The sequence below is a fragment of the Cetorhinus maximus genome, chromosome 15 (assembly GCF_964194155.1).
Source record: "Cetorhinus maximus chromosome 15, sCetMax3.hap1.1, whole genome shotgun sequence".
NCBI lineage: Eukaryota > Metazoa > Chordata > Chondrichthyes > Lamniformes > Cetorhinidae > Cetorhinus > Cetorhinus maximus.
The window spans coordinates 72,647,210-72,670,441 of NC_135893.1; the positions used below are offsets into that span (position 1 = coordinate 72,647,210).

The 23,232-nt window shown below is 44.6% G+C and overlaps 1 protein-coding gene across 3 annotated transcripts in view; it reads right to left on the bottom strand.

Moving 5' to 3' along the window:
* LOC144690806 (equilibrative nucleoside transporter 4-like) overlaps positions 1-23,232 on the bottom strand; it is a 156,209-nt gene that overhangs the window by 112,901 nt on the left and 20,076 nt on the right. The gene's annotated exons all lie outside the window — the stretch shown is intronic.

The following is a 23,232-nucleotide window of genomic DNA, read 5'->3' on the forward strand; positions in this document are numbered from 1 at the left end:
TCGGAAAGGGGGTGGGGATGGAGGAGAGAGTTCATGATCTAAAGTTGTTGAACTCAGTATTCAGTCCGGAAGGCTGTAAAGTGCCTAGTCGGAAGATGAGGTGCTGTTCCTCCAGTTTGCGTTGAGCTTCACTGGAACAATGCAGCAGGCCAAGGACAGACATGTGGGCATGAGAGCAGGGTGGAGTGTTGAAATGGCAAGCGACAGGGGGGTCTGGGTCATGCTTGCGGACAGACCAAAGGTGTTCTGCAAAGCGGTCACCCAGTCTGCATTTGGTCTCTCCAATGTAGAGGAAACAGCATTGAGTGCAACGAAGTAGACTAAATTGAGGGAAGTGCAAGTGAAATGCTGCTTCACTTGAAAGGAGTGTTTGGGCCCTTGGACGATGAGGAGAGGGGAAGTAAAGGGGCAGGTGTTGCACCTTCTGCGGCTGCCGTGAATCTGCAGATTTGTGGGGATTACGATTATTGGGACAGGAGTCTGTTACAGTGTTGACATCTAATTAAGCAGTGTGCAATACACACAGCAAATTCGAGATAAATTGCATGATTGAGTATTTTACATAGTACAAAAATGGAAAAAGTGGTGGATACAGATGCAATCCTTCAAAAGGTAATTGGGTAAATAGTTGTTGGAGAAAGTTTGCAAGAATGTGTGGAAAGGAGGGAGCGGCATTAACTGGACTGCTCTTCAATAGATCCAATGGGCTAAATGGCCTCTGCCTGAGCTGTAGAATTCTACAATTTCATGATTCTAAATCCATCATTTTATTGAGTAAACCCTAAAACAATATCATGATCCCTGAATTACAATCTGCCAATTCCATTTTCTTTACACAGCACACTCCCAGCTTTTTATATCTTACTCTACATCAATTGATTTCAAGTCTGTAATACTGGCAGTATTAGGAATCGCTACGTTACAAGATGTAATAATGCAGCAGTTTGCAGAAAATTAGCTCTCCACCCTGAATGACTTAAACTATTGCAAGCTTTCCAAACATTAGACAAGTAGCAAATCTCTCTGTTCAATCTACCTTTACAAATTGGCATTAGACTCACACAGAGCAAGGTAACTGTAAACAGAGAGCCAGCTCTCCACCTGCTTCCATAACCCAAGTGCAGTCATCAGAAGCTACTGGCCAAGTCAGATGGGTCACCAGAGGGCAGCAGATCCACTTAAAGATTCAATAAATTGAGTTACATTACTATGTGAAACATAGTCAAACCGAGGGAGACCAGGCATGTAAATGGAGATAAGGATTTTCCATTTAAAACAAGGCAGGCCACATGACGTCAATTTGTGTTCTTTTTTAATGGTTAGGTCTGCTGACCTCTAGAAATTCTTAACTCATGAAATGTCGCCGATGGATTTATAGACTTTGGGTAATGATCCTGTCATTAAATGAGACAAACCTAGCGACAGCCAGAAAGGATTGAATAGGAACGGATGCACTAACAGATGCTGGATGTAGACTGTCCATTGTATTTTTTTGGTTAATAAAATAATATTAATAGATTTGTCAGAGTTATTGCTTGAAGGACCACACATTGTCTTCCGCCCAATCAGTTGAGGCCCTTGGAAGGCCACTCTTCTAGGTGTCCTTGGCTCTCCTTTCATGTCCCTTCCAACTCCTCTTGCTGCTCAGTGAGAGTGAGTGTTATCAGGCAAGGTTGTTTCAGCCGTTATAAAGCAAAATAAAAAGCCTCCATTACAATTCTGCGACTCTTTTGTAACCTTTACTCAGCACTTCTGATATCAGGACTTGTGTAGGATCACATCAGAGGACCTGGTCATTGGCTTGGAGCGATTCTGAGAATGACTGTTGAACAAGACACTGTGTGAAATTCTGACTGTCACTATAGAAACATTAGTAGGCCATTCAGCTCCTCAAGCCTGTTCCACCATTCAATTAGATCATGGTTGATCTGTATCTCAACTCCATCTACCTGCTTTCTTTTATTCATTCATGGGATGTGGGCATTGCTGGCTAGACCAGCATTTATTGCCCATCCCTGATTGTCTTTGAGAAGGTGGTGGTGAGCTGCCTTCTTGAACCACTGCGGTGCATGTGGTATAGGTACACCTGTTAGGGAGGGAGTTCCAGGATTTTGACCCAGTCACAACGAAGGAACAGTGATACATTTCCAAGTCAGGATGGTGAGTGGCTTGGAGTGGAACTTCCAGGTGACGGTGTTCCCATTTGTCTGCTGCTCTTGTCCTTCTAGATGGTAGGGGTCATGGATTTGGAAGCTGCTGTCTAAAGAGTCTTAGTGAGTTCCTGCAATGCATCTTGTAGATGGTACACACTGTTAGGGTGTGTACCATCTACACGCTACTGTGCGTCGGTGGTGGAGGGAGTGAATGTTTGTGGATGTGGTGCCAATCAAGTAGACTGCTTCATCCTAGATGGTGTCAAGCTTCCTGAGTGTTGTTGGAGCTGCACTCATCCAGGCAAGTGGGGAGTATTCCAGCACACTCCTGACTTGTGCCTTGTAGATGGTAGACAGGCTTTGGGGAGTCAGGAGGTGAGTTACTCGCCGCAAGATTCCTAACCTCTGACATGCCCCTGTAGCCACAGTACTTATATGGCTAGTCCAGTTCAATTTCTGGTCAATGGTAACCCCCAGGATGTTGATAGTGGGGAATTCAATGATGGCAATGCCATTGAATGTCAAGGGGCGATGGTTGGATTCTCTCTTGTTGGAGATGTTCATTGCTTGGCACTTGTGTGGTGTGAATGTTACTTGCCACTTGTCAGCCCAAGCCTGCATATTGTCCAGGTCTTGCTACATTTGGACATGGACTGCTTCAGTATCTGAGGAGCCGCGAATGGTGCTGAATATTGTGCAATCATCATCAAACATCCCCACTTCTGACCTTATGATAGAAGGAAGGTCATTCATGAAGCAGCTGAAGATGGTTGGGCCGAGGACACTACCCGGGGGAACTCCTGCAGTGATGTCCTGGAGCTGAGATGCCTGAGCTCCAACAACCACAACCATCTTCCTTTGTGCTAGGTATGACTCCAACCAGTGGAGAGTTTTCCCCCTTGTTCTCATTGACTCCAGTTTTGCTAGGGCTCCTTGATGCCACACTCTGTCGAATGCTGCTTGATTCCATAACCCTTAATCCTCCTTCTTCAGGTACCATGCCTCAGAGTATTTTGGTGACCATGGACTGCAACTGGATTGGTCCATGATTATGCTTTGCAAAGTACTACAGTGGTTTTCCTTTGCCTTCTGCAGTATGGCTGACCGGGAAACTCTCCCGCTCTTACCACCTGCATCAGGCACATTGGAAGGATTGACAGGCTGTTAATCAACCTGTTTGGCCACTTGATGAATGCACCTTCAGTGGCCATCGAACCCAGAGCTTCTGGCCTAGAAGTAGGGACGTCACCTGCTGTGCCACCAGCCTTCCCATAACCCTTAATACCCTTGCCTAACAGAAACCTATCAATCTCAGTTTTGAAAATTACAGAGTCCCAGAATTCCATTACCCTGTGTGCATGAAGAAATGTTTCCTGACCACACACTCAGGATGACAGCCTAATGATCTGGCTCATGTTCCGGACTCTCCCACCATAGAAAATAGTTTCTCCCTATGAAATCCTATAATCATCTTACATAACTCCATTAGATCACCCCTTAATCTTCTATACTTAATGGAATGGTTACTGAAAAATACAGAGTTAGATAATAAATGCCATTGACTTTACATGTTTGTAATATTTAATTATTTTGTACAAACTGTTCTGCCAAGCTAATTTTCAGTGGGTGGGTGACACCAATGTCATTAAGTATTTGAGAGTTTGAAAACACTGGACCTACATGTTGGAGCATTTAAGGTGGTCCATGATTTTTCAGGATTTTTCTTTAGTGATTAAATAAATGATGCTGATTCCACAATAAATAGATCGCATGTGGTGAAGAAGTGGAGTTGATTTGAAACAGTAATTTTAACCTGTGGTGCTGGTAAAAGAGCTTTGGGATTAGCCGAGGGGGAAGAAAACAATCATGTAAATTAGCTGAAAATCTGCAGTATTTTGAGGAGAGTCGGTAGGTAGGGACGTTGTGCAATACTGTCCCAAAGTTATCACCCCGTTTTTACATCTCTCCCAATTTTTATTTCGATTGAGTTCAACGGAAATAAAATGAAGGGGGAAATAAAGCAAGCTATTGACTCTCTATCACCATTCATGCGTATAGTTGGAACCAGGTGAAAATTTATTTTTTTATTATTGTGCATTAAGCTATCTCCACCGCTAGCTAACACTGAGTGACCAGGTCCCTAAAAGCCTTTACTTGAGCTCATGTTTGCATCACTGGTGAGGTTGGATGTTGTCCACATGCCAATGATTTTAGCAATAACAGCATTTTGTTCTTTCGATACAATTGCCCTAAAAAACCTGGGTGCCTTAAAAAGCAAGCTCACTTACCACTTCTTCACATTAACACAGGCCCTCAACCTTTAGCACATTGGGTGATTCATAGAAGTCTACAAAATGCACCGCAGGAACTCACCAGGGCTCCTTAGACAGCACCTTCCAAACCTGCAACTTCTACCACCTAAAAGGTCAAGGGCAGCAGATGGACGGGAACACCATCATCTGCAAGTTCTCCTCCAAGTCACTCACCATCCTGACTTGGAAATATATCGCTGTTCCTTCACTATCGCTGGGTCAAAATCCTGGAACTCCCTTCCTAACAGCACTGTGGGTGTACCTACACCACATGGACTGCAGCGGTTCAAGGCAGCAGCTCACCACCATCTTCTCAGGGGCAATAAGGGATGGGCAATAATTGCTGGCCTGGCCAGCGACGCCCACATCCCATGAAAGAATTCTTAAAATTGCAATTTAGATGTGAGTGCCTTTCAACATAAGCAGAGCTATGAACTTCTGTTACATTTGTAACTTTGTACATTGCAATAACTTAAAATTCTAAGAGGCATTGAATAGTTTAAAGCACATACAGTATGTATTATTTACAAGCCTCAACCACAAATGTCTACCTCCTGCCATTTGTTTTTTTCTTTTCTAGAAGAAAGTGATTCTTGCTAGGGCTACACAAATGCTGGCTGCTCTCCAGTGTCTCAAATAGGTTCTCATCCTTCATTAATGAACTCTCTGCAGGTAGTTCAGCCTCAGTCAAACCTAATAGCATTCTCGCCCAACATCCATATGCATGCATCCTCCAGAATCAATAGTAGTGATCCTTGCCTTTCTTTTATTGATATTGCTGTGTTAGTGTTATTCCACATTTTCCTTTCTTGTTACTCCAATCTCCATGCACAATGTAACTTTCCATAGCTGCCTTCCACCCCATTTCTGCAGACTCACCTTCATCCCTCCATAAACTTGGGCTCATCCAAAACTACTGCCTGTATCTTAACTCACGTCAGGTTCTGTTTGACCATTACCCGTGTTCATTGACTGACATTGCCTACTGTCCAGCAATGCCTCGATTTTACAATTTTCATCCTTGATTTCAAATCCCTCCATGGCCTCGCCCCTCCCTACCTCTGTAATCTCCTCCAGCCCCACAAGATCTCCGCACATCTCCAATTCCAGACTATGGCACATCCAGGATTTCCTCCACTCCACCACTGGGGACATACGTCTTCAGTCACCTCGGTCCAAACTTTGGAATCCCTTCCCTAAACCTCTCCACCTCTCTCTCCCTAAGATGCTGCTAAAAGCTTAACTCTTTACTGAGCTTTTGGCCACCTGTTTTAATATCTGCTTATGGGACTCAGCATCAAACTGTGTTCACTAACACCCCTGCGAAGTGCCTAAGGATGTTTTTACTATGTTAAAGGTGCTGTATAAATGCACATGTTGTTATTGTTGGCTCCTACTCTCATAATTCTTCCCAGGATCACAAAACAATAGAAATTTTTAGCTCCGATGCCATAAATGTAGTTTCGCTGTCTAAAATTTAGCCTGGCATTGATTTGGCCAGTGTTCACAAGAGGTTAAAACCTGGTTTCACTCATAGAAATTGTATGTCATCTCAACATGATAAAAAATCATTACTGCAATTAATCCATTTGTTTGCAACTAATTCCCAAGTGAGTGAGTAAGCAAGGCTTTCATGTTAAGTACGATCATATTTTAGGATTTGATCAAATATGTCACTTTTCTGAAGGTATTTATCTGTCTGTCTTTTGCCAATGAGAGATTCTGTCACCCGCAAAGAGAGATAGTCAGCACAGATTAAGTCTGTGGATGGGAAAAGGAAAAAAAAAACTTTGTAAGGATATTATTTATACGCTAGTTTAGCACAGCTGAGCTTTCTATTATTTTCCTGCACAAATCAGCTGAATTTAGTGACTATTATGAGATATATATCTGGCCAAATCTCCTGGTCTCCGGAGCATATGACTGACTGATGGTGTACATCAGGACCCTGCGGAAGTCCTGACGCACAGACCTACGTGAGAATTGCCTGGGAAGTTTAAACTTCCGATAGGCAATTCTCCTGCTCACTTGGACCTTTCGCAATGTCTCCAACTCTGAGTTAGAGTCAGAGACTTGGGACAGTTCCAATGCACTTAGCTAGATAGTTACCCAGGAAATGTTAGGCAGAAAAAAACTAGTCTAACATCTGGGTAACTGCACAACTGACCCCTTGTCCAACTCATCCTCCCCCCGACCTGACTACTCTTGACTATTACCCTTGACCACCCAACAACCCCCCGACCTGACCCAACTAACCCCAGCCACTCCACTACCCCTCTGAACCAACCCTCTCTTGACCAAACCTGACTAACCCCGGTCACCCTACCGACCCAACCCAGCTAACTCCCCCAACCGACTAACCCCCAATTTGACTATCTTCCCAACCCAACCCAACTTCCTCACTTGAGAAAGAGCTGTCGATCAAGCATTGTTTTCCCTTGGGTGCAGTTGTTTCAACAGACTAATGGATGTCTGGGCTGTCAGCCAAGAACATGTAAGGAGGCTTGGCAGAGAGTCCAGACATCCATTAGTCTGTTGAAACAACTGCACACAAGGGAAAACAATGCTTGATTGACAGCTCTTTCTCCGTGATCCATTCTGTCAATTGCACAATATTTATTTACACAAAATTAAGAGGCATCAAGTGCTTGTAGTTTCAGCTATTGATACTTGATTCACACTTTTATAGGGCTGTGTTAAAAGCACTTTTTTAAAAGAAATTATAAAGTTATGAATGAATTACAGTTTCTTAAAAGCTTTTCCACAAATCATTCCACTGCCATTGTTACTATAAGGTTCAGTGATTCTGTACAGAGTGTATACTGAATGAATGGCCATGGAAGTACCATAGATTGGCATGGGGGTATGACAGTTTTCTTAAAAGCTTTTCCATACATGCCATTGTTACTATAAGGTTCTCTGGTTTTGTACAGAGTGTATACTGAATGAAAGGGCATGGAAGTACCGTAGATTGGCATCGGGTTGGGTGGAGGGGCATAGGTTGGCATGCAGTGTATGAGAGGCAATGGGGAATGTGTGGGGGAGCAAGGGGTGATGGCTAGAGGGCTGTTTTTTGTTTAATTGTTATTGCAACCAGAGGACCGAGGCAAGCTTTCTAACCAGCTCATCTCAGCACCCAGCAGCCCCTGCCTCTGATCCTAACTCCAGTTATCACCCGCACCCCTGGAATGAAAATTCCACCTTTGCAGGCACTTTCTCCTGAGGCAGGCACACCAAGCTGGGAAATTTCCGAAATGCCGCTACCCGCCTCTCAGATGAAAATCCAGCCCGCTATCTCCAAGTCCTTTAAAACCAAAGTTTGGTATTCCTCAACACTACTTCTGGATTTATCTTATCTGCACCTTGGTAACTCTACAGGCCTTGATTGTAGTTTCAACTTGGTTTCTCAATGGAAAAAAAAATTCAACTCTTAATTGTCAATCAGTCGACTGACATGTGTTGACTGAAGACAAACCGATTTAGGGTTCATTTTGGTTTTTTTTAAGTCTGTACAGGACTCTTGCTGAAAACTATCCTCTTCACGATCGAGTTCTTTCATGTCTTCTGTGCTTTTATAGGCAGCTGTTAACCTTAAGTAAAGGCAAAACATAAAAGTAGCAGAAAGCTGTAGGAAAATATAACGGTTATTTATTCAAACCTACATCCAGGCTAAGGCCAGCTAGAAAGTTTTCCAGTGCCAATCTGAATATTAGAAAGAGCCACACAATTTGTGACAGACAATTCTTCTTTTTTTAAAAAGAGACATTCAGAGCCAACAATATCTTTAATCTCTGCTGTCTGTAACCAGTACCTGCCCTTCCGAGTGCATTTAGTCCAGTGGACAGGATTGTTCTCCTGAGAGTGGTATCTTTGCACTGTCATTTATCAGAGTGATTTATAGTGGCAGGCAGCAAAGGCCAGCTTATGACACATCTATTCATCCTTGAACACTGTAGGGGCATTTTCCGATATGTCAGCAGGTTGAATTTGAAAAATTCTCTCTTATGTCTGGACAGGCCACCTTGAAAGATAAGCTGGTGAATTCCCCAAAACAAAACAAAAAATTCAGCATTAGTTAACTGCCGATAAAATGATCCATTTAAATGAAGGAAGCTGTAGGAGTCAAATTAAATATTACTATGAAGGTGCTACCATATCTTTCTTTTTCAAACCTCCCCAACTAAATCCTAATTTTTCATTTTTTGTATGGAGCAAAAGAGCTATTGGGGATACTTTAGTCAATTTTCTGGCCTCCTGAAAGCATTATTAATTCCCAGTGTGGTACAATTCCACGAGTATTCAGCTTTGGCCGTGATTAAAATGAAGAGGAAGAAATGGTCAGTTAGTAGTCATTTGGTAGTATCGAACTTTAGTGTTGCTAAAAAACCAGAGACATGGGGAGGGATTTTCCGGCCCTGCCTGCTACTGGGGTCATCGGTCCCGCCAAAAGCCAATGGACTTTTGGTTGGGCCAGCAAATTTCCCACAGCAGGTCCCGCCACAATGGGGCTGGAAAATTCCAGGCATGCTATCAAAGCTTTTCATCTTGCCCTCATCTGGGCAGCTTAAGAATTTTCCAACCGTAATGGGGTAACAACAATTTATACTGCATGAGAAGAGAGCGCTGACTGGTTGATAGTCAGTTAGTATTTCTTGTTTTCTAAAAGTAAAAGCCAGGCGACTCCAGTGTCACTGCCCTTTTGGCAAGTGGACATATCGGAGCCCAAGAGACTCTTCAGCAAAAGGAATATCAAGAGAGACTCATGGGGAGAGATGTAGTGTGGGGATGCAAGAAGCCAGGAAGAGTCTTCTTTATTTTCTTCAACAAAGGATCCATAGAAGGCCCAGGAGGGCTGTTCACTCTCCCAAACTTCCAAGGTTAAGTTAATCCATTGTGAAGATTCTTTCCAGGGGAATTTCCAGTTCAATGTTGAGAAGGTGATTTCTCAATCTGTTCTGTTGTTTTGAAGCAGAAGTATCAGTGCTAGGAGATGGAGGAAGAGAGCAGAGTTAACCAAGTGGACCAGATCATCTGGCTTGAAGAAACTTGGCTCTCTGACATGGAGATAAAGTTAAATGTACCTAAGAGCCAGCGTCTCAGGTGTAAAGTCAATTGACCTTGAAGGACAGGTTTAGTAATTGGATTTAAAATAGCAATAACCTATTTGTTGATCTATACACTCTAGAATTTATCATTTAAAGTAGGCTGCTGGTGTAGCCTTTGACGTCTCAAGCAATAGTCCAAAAGCATTGCGATGGATTAATCATCCTAGTCATGCTCAGCAAATCAGCAGCGACTAACTTTTTGTTAAAATGTAAGAAGTATTTGTGTCTCCATGGAGCAATAAAGAACTTGCATTTAAATTGTACCATTGGAGCTGAGGATGCTCCAAAACACTTCACAATGAAGTACTTTTGATGAGTAGTCACTTATAGTGTAGAGAAACACAGCAGCCAATTTATGCACAGCAAGGTTCCACAAACAGCAAAGGAATAAATGTTTTTTAGTCGTCTTCATTAAAGGGTAAATATTGGCCAGGACACCGGGGGAAGTCTATCCTCTTCTTCAAATAGTACAATGGGATCTATTATATCTACCCAAGAGGGTAGATGGAGCCTTAGAGCAAAAAGAGAAATACATGGGGTGAACGAGAGAGGCACGAGAGGAAGACAGATGGTGAGGAAGAGAGGGGGAGAAAAGAGACATGAGAAGGAGAACACAAAACATAGGGGAAGGAAGAGAGAAAAATATGGGGGAGATAAAGTGAAAATCTGTGCATTTAGATGGATGAATAGCCATAAGAAGCTGTGAAAATTCATAAACTTAAATGGAATTTTCAAACTAATGTGCCTAAATGTCAGAGGATGTGCTACTTCTTCTCTCACACTTTTTTCCCCTTTGGGATATAGTGGAGAAGTGGTGGAAGGATTCACAGGCTAATTATCAGCCTGTTGAATCACGTCATGAACACTCCTTCTGTGGCCAATAAGTCCTGGTAGGGACTTGAACCCAGAGGTAGGGAACACTACCACTGCACCACAAGACCTCCATCATATACTGTTAATGAAGTCTGAACAGTCTGTGACACATTTTTTTCAAAGCTCCATTGCCATTTTGATAAAGTCCCTCATAAGAGACTGTTGGCTAAAGTTGAAACCCACAGATGGAAGATAAATTATTGACCTGGTTAACAAGGCAAGAGACAAAAAGTAAGGACAATGGGAAGGCACTCTAGTTGGCAGGATGTGACTTGCAGTGTCCCGCAAGGATCTGTGTTGGGGCCTCAACAATTCACTGTTTTCATTAACAACTTAGATATGGGCCAGAATTTTACGTTGAACGAGCAGGTGCTCGCCCGAAATCACACGAAATAGTGTGAGAAGACATTGGGTGCACATCCTGACGTCTTTGCACTCGCACACAACATTACGATCAGTGGGCGCACGAAGGAGTTGGAAGCATGTCCTCCAACAATTAAATGGGCAATTAAGCCCATTAACAACCCAAGTTTATGTTGCCCGCGCAATTTAGCACTCGTCATATGGGCAGGTGGCCAACCCATTTTTTCTCATTTCTCACCCAAGGGTGGGATAAAAGGGGACTGGAGCACTGGCTGTGTGAGTTGATAGGAGTTCAGGTGAGAGTTTGCTGCTGCTTTAGTGCTAAGATTTCATACGTTTTCCTGTGGTTTCTGCTGAAGTGTTTACTTTTGTTAGCATAGTTTTGAAGACTCTTTTGTTTTGTCAACTTTCTTGGAGGATTTCTGCCAAGTGCACCCTTCAGTGCACGAGACAGTGCCATCTGCATCTCAGCAGATAGGGATTGTTTACTCCACTCGTAGGACCTCCTCTGAAGAGGAAGAGAGGGACAGAAGGAGAGGAGGCCAGGTTTCCACAGGCAACATCCCAGGGAGAGACCTGTGCGAGAAGAGGCGCAGGCAAAGGGGGTGCAGGGCCAGCAGAGAGAGTAAGGCGGAAGATGCCACTGCAGAAGATGCCACTATCTTGCTACCAGAGTGTACAGGCAGCGGTCCAGCTACCTCAACATGTCTGAGCTCCGGTGCCACAGGAGACTCCACCTCGCTAGGGGCACCATGACATCAGTATGCCAGGTGATTGGGCCGGAGATCATCTCCAACTTTGTGGGTGCGCACCCAATGCCAGTGTCTCTGAAGGTCACAGTAGCCTTCGTCTTTTTTTTGCATCTGAAACTTTCCAGGGGTCAGTGGGGGATCTGTGTGGAGTGTCCCAATCAGCAGTCTACACTTAGGTCAAGCTGTTAACTGACCCTCTCTTCAGGCAGGTCATGACATTCATTCATTTCCGGATGGACGAAGCCAGCCAGGCTGAGCGAGCCAGAGGATTCACAGCCATTGCTGGGTTCCCTGCATCCAGGGTGCAATAGACTACACTCATGTAGCCTTCAAGGCGCCAGTAGGTGAGCCGGGTGCCTCCATGAACATGCAGGTAGTTTGCAATCACAAGGCACAGATTCTGCAAGTCTGTGCAAGGTACCCTGGCAGCTCCCATGATGCCTACATCCTACAACACTCCCAGGTGCCAAGGCTGTTCGTGGCTCCAGCTCAGCTGGATGGTTGGCTCCTGGGTGACAAAGGCTATCCCTCAAAGGTGGCTCATGACACCACTCAGGCACCCAAGGACAGAAGCAGAAGAGAGGTACAATAGGAGTCATGCCTCCACAAGAGCAGTGGTTGAGAGGACCCTTGGGCTGCTGAAGATGAGGTACCGCTGCCTGGGCCGATCAGGGGGTGCACAGCAATATCCTCCAGAGCAGGTGTCACTTATAGTCATTGTATGCTGTGCTCTGCACAATCTGGCACTGGCAAAGAGGGACCTATGGAGGATGAAGATAGCGAGGCAGCTCTACAGGCCTCAGGAGGATGACTCTACTGATGGATGGGACGAGGAGCCCTGGCAGGCACAGGGTGAGGATGTGGAGGCAAACATGAGGAACCTTCATGGAGGCAGGGGCCCCAGGGAGGCTTTGATTCAACGCACCTTCAGCTAGGTTGCCAAGGCATGACCTCAATCTCATGGCAAGGGCACCGCCTCCTTCACATATATTTCTGAGGAGGCAATCCCATGACCCCAGTGTCACTTCACAACCTCTAATAAAGTTTGCTGCCCGTGTCTATCAGGAGGCACCGATGAGCCATGCGTCTACAGAAAACATAAAGGACACTCCGGGCATTGAAACAAAATCTGGATTTCTCTCTTTTCCAGAGTTGCAAAAAAACAGAACATAACATAATTTTGTTGCTACTGTCCCACAAAAACAATACATAACTCTGATGAAATGAAAGAATGTCACCCATGAAAAGCACGTGCTGTGCTCACAGTGCCTTAAACCTGCGCTTGCAAGTGCTGCGTCTTGGTGCCCGGCCCCTGCCCCCACCCTCGCTGGCAGCAGCATAGGAGACAGATTGCTGACTCTGCTGTCATGTGGGCCAGATGACCTTGGCTGTTGTCCTCTGGCCAGCGGGGCCTGAGCAGGCTTTGCCAGCGACATGGCTGGGCACTCTTCAGTTATCGCAGCTTTATCAGATGCCAGTCATTGGAAGAGGGGCGGAGGAGCTGCTGCCCTCACCCGGAGCGCCGTGAGAGGAGCCCAAAGAGATGACAGGCAGCTCGCCCGCCAGCGTGAGGTATGTCTGGACCTCCCTGCTATCCATTGATGGACGGACACCTAGCAGAGAGACTAGGTGCCTCATCCATCTGTCACACTGGCAGTGGCCTCCTGAGGTCACAGCCGGTGTGTGGGCCTGCAGATCCAAACACGACTGCAGGAACCCCAGATCCTGTTCCTGGAGATGACTTTCCATGAGAGTCGCCACTCTCTCAATGGAAGCGGCTGTGTGCTCAGTGCTCAACCTCCTCATGGACTCTTCCATGACAGAGACCATGGCACGCAAACCCTCAGGGATCTCCGCCAGATCTTCCCATTCTTCCCACTGGACATCCAGCATCTGCTGTCTGATGGGCAACTCCAGAGGTTCGTCATCTGTCCGGACTCGGCGTTGTCCTGGTCTGCAGCAGTCGTCTGACAGCTGGCACCCTGGGCACACTCTGCCTCCACTAGTTCCTCATGTGTGTGTGCCATGCCCTCCCTACAGTGCACTACCCTCTGAGCCGACGAACTAATGCCCACCGATGTGCTTGTATTTGCACTGGTGCCTGGTAGCGAGACAGGGTGTGGCGCTGGTGGATCTGTCTGCGGCTCCTCCTCAGGTGTCAAGGGAGGGCCCTCAGGCTCCCGGCAGCCTCAGGACAATGGCTCATCTGAGGGAGAAAGACAATGTGTCAGTATTGTCAATCATCACATAGTCAATGTGCATGCTAGGATAGACAACTGCATCATGGCGGCATCCTGATTGCTGGATCGCTGGGGACTCTTGCTTAGAAGTTCTAATTTGAGATGAGACAACCCTACATTGTTTGCACTCTCTGCCAGTCTCACACCTGCCCATTGGACTCTTACCTTCTACCGACACCCCTTGTGCCTCGCTGGCACTCTAGCTCAAGGGCGTCCATCTCAAATTTGGTCAGTATAAGCTGGTTGGCCGTCCCACCACTCTTTGTCTGCACTCCACAGCATTGTGGCTTCTCTTCTCCTGTTTGGAACACAGCACGTTCATTAGTCCACCCTCTCCCTTCAACACCATACCAGCCTCACCCCACCCCCGACCCCAGAGGACCAGTTTGAGGAGCCTGTCAAATTTGCACATCTCACCCTTCAATGCCCCCAAATCTAGCAGCCACGTCTCCCAGCCTTGGCCGGCACAGGCATATGTTCCTCTTTGTCACTCTGATTCTTACACCGCTAAGCACTACCTAGGACAGCCACCCTTCACAACACCTCTAGACAGTGCCATGCCAACGCACCCTTGCTGAGCGCAGAAAATCATCAAACCACTTGATCCAGGAGCGATGCACATCATGACCGGGGCTGCCACCTCTGACCAGGCTTTGTCTGGTGTGGTGGCCTCTCTTGCCATCTCGCGGCATCAGAATGTCCCATGTGGCATTCACTGCCTCCACTAGAGTGCACAAGCACTCATCCGAGAATCCGGGGTGGGGGGGTGGGGGGGAGTGTCCACTGGCATTTCCCTCCCATCTTGCATGCCAAGTGGGTGCTGAGGCCATAACACCCACAAATTTTAAAAGTCTCTCCAAGACAACTGCCTGAGGCTCCTCAAAACTTCTTGGCAGCTTTCAGGGCGCTGCCTCTGTGGTTTTTAAATGTCTCGCCGGGTCCCCATTGGACCCTGTGCCCGCCACACTCCCTGTGGCCAGCGCATCGCCAATATCTGGGCTCAATAGCCAGTCAGTGTGAAATTGCATTCAGGGTCAAATCACGGCCGCTTCCGGCCTGTCAATCAAGCACATCCAACAAGCGCAAAATTCAGGCCATGGAATGGAAAACCACATATCCAAGTTTGCCAATGGTGCTAAAATAGGCCACATTATAAGAATGTTGTACGTAGAGACTGATAATTTCTTGAACTTCCAGCTAATAGGTGAAAGAACGTTTTAACATGTTTACTGTAACAAATGACTAACACTATTGACTTAAAACTATTTTTGTAGAAAACTTACACTTTAAACTACAGAAAAGAACATTCCCATTTTATACTCATCACACATCGCACTCTCCACATAATTATAGTCCTTATAGCACACAATCCACAGTTGCTCCCAGCTTTCAAAGGGTTCTCATTTCGTCATTTCACCAAGTAGTGACTTTGAGTGACTGCCTCCAGGAGCTTCCCTTAGTTTTCAGAGTTCCCTAAATCCACTACAATCGGTAAAGTCTGTCTCAATGATTCTTCCCCTCTGGCCGTGCCGGAACAAACCTCCCAGAATCCTTAGTGGTCGTGGGATGCGTCTCTTCGACCAGAGACCGTCTCCTACCCCTGCACCTGGCTGTGGTAGCTTGCAAACCCAAAATACCCTCTTCTCTCCGCTGACCATACAAGACTGCCTCGTGCTTGTGGTTTTCATTCATTTGTAGGGAGGCCTGTAACTGGACCTCAAAAATGGCTTCCTCTGCACTCTTCCCCAAGGCAACATGAAACACATTAACCTTGCAGTTCTGAACAAGCATCATACGGACTCGAAACGTTAACTCTGTCTTTCACTCCACTGATGCTGTCAGACCTGCTGAGTTTTTCCAGCAATTTTTGTTTTTGTTTCACATTTCCAGCATCTGCAGTATTTTGCTTTTACACTAACCTCGTAACTAAGTAGAAATGTTGATTAACTATTCTTGACCCCAACTCTCTTCCATCTTAGAAGTAAATGGACAGTTTACAACCACATACATTTAACACCTTTCTGGGACTTTGGAGAGTTAGGCCCGAATTTTCGGTCCCAAGTCGGGTAAATATAGTCAAGCAATTTCCTGACTTTGCAGACCCGGCTTGGGAGTAAGTGGCCCCAAATTGTCAGATTTTTGTTACGGGGGTGGGTAATAACCAAAATCAGGCCCGCCACCCGCCAACCCTGGAAACATTGCGGAGGCAGCTGCATGGGCTGCCAGGTGCCAAGGCGAGCTGTTTAAAAGGCTCCTCTCAGTGCTCTGGGACTTTGTCCCAATTGTAATACAAACAATAAAACAAAAAACAGCCCTATGGCCCTCGCCCCACAGACTCTCCATGCCCCATCCATGACAACTTAGTGCCAACTCATGCCCCCCACCCACCCTTTGCCCTTACACCCTCCCATGCCAACTCACCCAGTATCCACCATGGGCAGACCTCAGGAGCCATGCCGAGATGAAATAAAATAAAATTCTAAGTATCGACTACAAACTTCACTATATTAAAACAAATACTCTCATTGATAAAAGTCCATTCAATATGTTTAAATCCCCTCAAGCACTTAATCCCTTATAAAAGCAATATAGCCCTGCATCAAAGACAGCTAATCTCTTTATGACCACTTGGAGCTGTCAATCAAACTGAGCTTGCAGGCCCCACTATGATAGAGGTTGTGGAAGCAGTCAAGCAGAAATAATATAGTAATAGCACTCAGGCCTATATTAACAAAATCAATTGAAATTGTAAGCACTGATTTTGTTTTTCAATCCTAGGCTGTTATTTTTGTTTTAAAGAGCAGGGAATTTAAATAACTTGGCAGCTCGACAGCTCCACAGACCTTATCCACTTTTTACACACATTCATGTTTACTGTTAACAATACCAAAAGTGTACCTGATCTCTCCCAAAGGGGTACCTGACCTCTCCAAAAAACTCCGGTAGGTTTAGGCCTTTCAACCAAATTTGTAAAGCCCACTCGTCATGTAACATGCCCCCGTTTCCGTACCTCATTCCCACACACCCCTCCACCACCACCAACCACGCCCCCCCCCACCCCCGTAAAAAATGGTGGGTCTGGCTACAAGGGCGGGACTTCCAGATTCCAGGCTCTGGCTTCATTTTGATATGGTACAGAACCCTTCCGTCTCCGTGAACAAATGGGCTTCAGCCTACCCATTGTAAACTCAGAGACTGTGGCCATTGTCTCCAAATGCAAACACCTTCCACCTTCTTCCCAGTAAAACAATCTAAACCTTCCTTTGATCTTCAACAATCAAACCATCCAGGCTTACTGTCAGGCACACTGCAGAACAGATCACGTGACCCCTTCACTTTCCCTAAATTTAAAGACACACAGTCCCAAAACATAATAATCTTCTAAATCTCACAATTGTAACAATGTTGATAGAAGCATAAAATTCCAAATGTATTAACAGATTAAGTGAAGGGGCAAAGTGTGGCAAATGGATTTCAATGTAGGCAAATGTGAGGTCGTCCACTTTGGACTTAAAAAGGACAGAACAGGGTACTTTCTAAATGGTGAAAAACTGGAAACAGTCGAAGCCCAAAGAGACTCGGGTGTTCGGGCACACAGATCATTAAAATAAACAGGTACAGCAAATAATCAAAAAGGTTAATGGAATGCTGGTCTTCATATCTAGAGGACTAGAATACAAGGAGGTAGAATACTTCAGATATGCAAAGTCCTGATTAAGGCACACAGGAGGGCAATGAACAATTTAGGAAGAATTTTTGGCATTGGTGGGAGTGCAATGTAGATCTACCAGAATGATACCTGGGCTCTTAAAGGGTTAAATTACAAGGAAGAGATTACACAAACTGATGCTGTATTCACTGGAATTTCAAAGATTAAGGGGTGATTTGATTGAAGTTTTCAAAATATTAAGGGGATCAGATAGGGTTGATAAGGAAAAACTATTTCCATCGGTTGGAAAGTCTAAAACTAGGGGACATAAAACTAGGGGGCAAAAAATTAAAACCAACCCTTTCAGGAATAAAGTTAAGAAACACTACACACAAAAGAATGATTTGGAAACACTCTTCCATAAATGGTAATTGATGCTAGATCAATTGTTAATCTTAAACCCAATCAATAGAGTTTTCTTAGTCAAAGGTATTAAGGGATACGGCGAAAAGGCAGGTAAATGGAGTTAGGTCACAGATCACTGTGATCTCACAATGCCAGAACAGACTTAAGGGAGCTAAATGGCCTGACCCTGTTCCTATGTTCTTATTTTAGAAAGGAAGGACAGACCCAGAGTGTTAGTATAGATGATGTATATCTGTTAACCACCTTCTACTGATCTCTCTCCCCGGTTTGTAAACATCTACTTTCTCTGCAGGTTGAATTCTCAGCCTTCGCATTCCAGGTGGAAATTTTTGCCCCTTGAGAGAACACATTAGGAATTCATAATTATGTTTTTGGCAGATGACATTGGAAAAAAATCAAAGTCATCGTGCAAGTTATATAGGCATGGACAATATGAAGTGAATAAATGCACTCTGTCAAAGTAAACCTAAACTCTGAAAGGTGTTAGTGAGGCAATTCTTGCAGCACACGGTCACTGGATTGGTCTAAAATATTGAGGCAGTGGAAGGCATCCAGAGGTGGTCAAAAATTTGATCCAAGTTTCAAATTATGGAGCCAAACAGGAGTTCAGAATGACAGAGCTACGTAGACAGACTTAATGACTGACTCATTTCTATGCCATCATGTTCTTAATTTTCTGTAAGTGTGATATAATGGACATGTAGTCTGCCTGTGACTCACTACAGAGTGAGTCTATCTAAACTGCAGTAATGGGGTAACAAATATCTCTTTTATTCTCAGCTTTCATTTTACCTCATGTCCAAAAAAACTTGACACCTTAAACAATGACAACACCTACACCACTGAGCTCCGGTTTAGACAATACAGGTTGTATCAAGGTTATCAATGGAGGGAAACGTATTTTTAACCATATTATTGGAAAGTATGTGGTTTTTATAAGGTATTTCTGATGATATAAAAATACATTCACACTTTTGTTGGCAGCTTCACACACAGCACATTGATGACATTTTTTAAAAAAATTTTCTCCTTGTCCCTTTGGCTCATACTGATCTATAAAAGGTGCTTCCTTAATCCCAGTGCTTCCTGAAGGAGCAGGGGTGCAGCATGGAGATTTGGAGATGCAATACTGTAGCCCATATCTGGCCCACACTTTATGTGAGCTTCTCTGCTGGGAAGATGGAATCACTTTATAGAATTACATAGCATTTACGACACAGCAACAGGCTTTTAGGCCCAACAAGTCCATGCTGGTGTTTACGCTCCACCTAAGTGTCTTCCCACCCCTACCTCATCTAAGTTTATCACGTTATCCGTCTTGTCCTTTCTACTTCATTTTCATCTCTAGCTTCCCCTTAAGTCCCTCTTATGCTTGACCTCAACTACTCCATGGGGTAGCAAGTTCCACATTCTAATCACTCCCTACGGAAGGAAGTTCCTCCTGAATTCATTATTGGATTATTAGAGACTCTTATATTTAGGACCCCTGATTTTGTATGTTAATGTCTTGTCAAATTACATTGTCATGGTTTGTTAATTACATTTACAATTAATTACATTACAATTAAGGTTAAGAGAAACAGGTGATGGGTATTAATTGAGCACATATAAATAAGGGAGAGCTGTAGGACTGAACAAGTTGAGAAACTCTCTCAATAAAGAAAAGCTTTGTGTCTTGATTTCTGCTCTACCAACCAGTTTGGATCCTATTAACATTATGTTGCTCCGTAAATGGAAACGTTTTCTCTACACCTACTCATAGCAAGTTCTGTCATAATTTTAAAGACCTCTGCGGTATTAGGGTCATCCCTGAGCTTTTTATTCCATAGAAGAGAGACCCAACCTGCTTAATGTTTCCCGATAGCTTTAGTCTCTCAGCTCTAATATCCATGGATACTGCAGTCCTTCAATACCTCATCCTCCTGGTCATTGTTCTTGTGGGATTCTAGATAGCGAACGCAGACGGGATGTGTAGAGTAGGATTCCAAAAAAAAATTCTACTGAGCTGGGAAGAGACCTAAGCATCATATTTCATGAATTTCTAAAGGTTCACTACCAGTGTCGCAAGACTATAGCAAAATCAAATGCGGTGTTGGGATATATTGTTAAGACAATGCAACATGAATCAAAAGGCTCATGCAGACAGTGAGTTTTCTCCAAGCAAAAAGGATACAGACAAATTCTTAGTTAAGGCTATATCACAGTGCACAAAAGACGATAGGGTATTGAGTGATCTGCCTCACATTCACTGTAGTTTCTGTGGAACTTATTTGATCGACTTCAGGTTCCAGAGAAGGAAAGGGTCATAATTACTTTTCACTGAATTGGCCCAGGATTTTTTTAATCTTTTTTTTTTGCTTCATGTTGGAGACACCATGGCTGGTGGTGGTGGGGGTGGCAGGGGGAGCATGTTGTAACATGACTGCATGGCAAAGGCTCGATGGGCCAGCTGTTGTTGTTATTTTTGTATGTTTGTAGTCAATGCTGGTAGGCATTGTTAACCAAGACTGATCTCGTCCACACCTGACATTGAGATATGAGGGATGGTTTCCAGCAGGGGTCACAAGATGTTGAGCAGGATTTTTATCCTTTCATGGCATGAGTGAGCGAGCACTGGCAAGGCCAACATTTGTTGCTTATCGATAATTGCCCTTCAGAGGGTGGTGAGCCACTTTCCTGAACCGCTGCAGTCTGTGTTGTGGAAACATCCACAGTACTGTCAGGAAGGGAGTTCCAGGATTTTGACCCAACGACAGGGAAGGAACGGCGATATATTTCCAAGTCAGGAAGGTGAGTGACTTGGAGGGGAACTTCCAGGTGATGGTGTTCCCATGTGTCTGCTGCCCTTGTCCTTCTAGATGATAGAGACCGTGGGTTTGGAAGGTGCTGTCTAAGGAGCCTTGGTGAATTCCTGCAGTGCATCTTGTAGATGATACACACTGCTGCTACTGTGCATCGGTGGTGGAGGGAGTGAATGTTTGTGGACGGAGTGCCAATCAAGCGGGGTGCTTTGTCCTGAATGGTGTCAAGCTTTTAAGCGTTGTTGGAGCAGCACTCACCCAGGCAAGTGGAGAGTATTCCATCACACTCCTAACTTGTGCCTTGTAGATGGTGGACAGGATTTGGAAATTAGGACGTGAGTTACTCACCATAGAATTCCCCACCTCTGACCTTCTCTTGTAGCCACAGTATTTATATGGCTAGTCCAGTTCATTTTCTGGTCAATGGTAACCCCCCCCAGGATGTTGATGGCTGCCAGACGGCATTTCCTCTTGCCAGATCAGAGGCACAGAGGCTACTTAAACATCAGGAGATTTGTCTTTTTGCAGAGAGACAGGAAACTACAGGCCAGTCAGCTTAACATCAGCCTTAGGGAAAATGTTAGAAGCTATTATTAAAGATGTTATAGCAGGGCACTTAGAAAAATTCAAGGTAATCAGGCAGAGTCAACATGGTTTTGTGAAAGGGAAAATCATGTTTAATCAATTTATTACAGTTCTTTGATGCAGTCACATGTGCTGGGGATAAAGGGGAATTGATGGATGTACTGTACTTGGATATCCAGGAGGCATTTGATAAAGGTGCCACATCAAAGCTCATGGTGTAAGGGGCAACACATTGGCACAGATAGAAGGTTGGCAGGCTAACAGGAAGCAAAGGGTAGCCATAAACAGGTCTTTTTTCTGGTTGGTGGGATGTGATGAGTGGTGTGCCACAGGGATCAGTGCTGGGGCCTCAACTTTTTACAATTTATATAAATGACTTGGATGAAGGGTGCTGAATGGTTGCTAAATTTGCTGACAACACAGATAGGTAGGAGAGTAGGTTGTGAAGAGGAAATAAGGAGGCTACAAAGTGACATAGATAGGTTAAGTGAGTGGGCAAAGATCTGGCAAATGCAGTATAATGTGGGCAAATGTGAAATTGTTCATTTTGGCAGGAGGAATAAAAAAAAGGTTTATCTAAATGGTGAGAGATTGCAGAGCTCTGAAATTCAGAGGGATCTGGGTGTCCTAGTGCATGAATCACAAACGGTTAGTGTGCAGGGACAGCAGGTAATTAGGAAAGCTAATAGAATGTTATTGTTTATTGTGAGGGGAATTGAACACAAAAGTAGGGAGACTATGCTTCAGTTGTACAGGGCACTGGTGATACCACATCTGGAGTACTGTGCACAGTATTGGTCTCCTTATTTAAGGAAGGATGCAAATGCGTTAAAGCAGTTCAGAGAAGGTTTACTAGACTAATACCTGGAATGGGCGGGTTGCCTTTTGAGGAAAGGTTAGACAGGGTAGGTTTGTATCTACTGGAGTTTAGAAGAGTAAGAGCTGACTTGATTGAAACGTTTGAAATCCTGAGGGGTCTTGACAGGGCAGATGTGGAGAGGGTGTTTCCTCTTGCGGGAGAATCTAGAACTAGGGGTCACTGTTTAAAAATAAGGGGTCACTCATTTAAGACAGAGATGAGGAGAATTTTTTTCTCTCTGAGGGTCGTGAGTCTTTCGAGTCCTCTTCCTTAAAAGGCAGTGGAAGCAGAGTCTTTGAATATTTTTAAGGCAGAGCTGGGTAGATTCTTGATAAAGGGGGTGAAAGGTTATCGGGGGTAGGCATGTATGTGGAGTGGAGATTACAATCAGATCAGCCATGAGGGGCTGAGTGGCCTACTTCTGCTCCTAATTTGTATGTTCGAATGTAACCGTCAGGATGCTGAATTGAATCCCCGCACAAGGACTCCTGGAATAAAAAGACTCAGGATGCCGACAAAGAGCAGTATTCAGGAGTGCAACTCCAAAACCATCAGCTGAGTGAGCTGAGGTGCTGCCTAGCAACAGCAGTGGTTTGAACAGCCACAGAATTTGAATGCAGAATGTTACCAAAAGTCCTGACTGCTTGCTGGTTGATAAAAGAAAACAAACAACAAAAGGCAAGTTTAGAGAAGTAAAATCCATTTTAACGAAGACCTCTGTGTATCTAGTATCTAATTCTACTGGTTTGCTTGATTATGGTATCTGACTAACAGGCAATCTGAGGGAGTGGGGGATGGAGGAAGGAATGGAGCGAAACATAAAATATTAGAAGTAAACAATCAGTAGACAATAGCCAAACGGTTGCTGAATCTTTGACTACAAGGGAGGAGATTGAGAGAGAGAGAGAGAGATGAACAGTAGAAAATGACTTCCATCAGCTATGAAATGACTACTGAGTGCGGAGCTGATCTTCAATTTCATTACCCAAATATCATTGCAGCCTCCTGCATTTCTCTCCAGATCTGAAGATAAGACACTAACTTTGCCCATTTTTGAACAGTGGAAAGGCTGAAACCCTGTCACCATGAAGAGCTGATAGCCCAGCCTTCAACC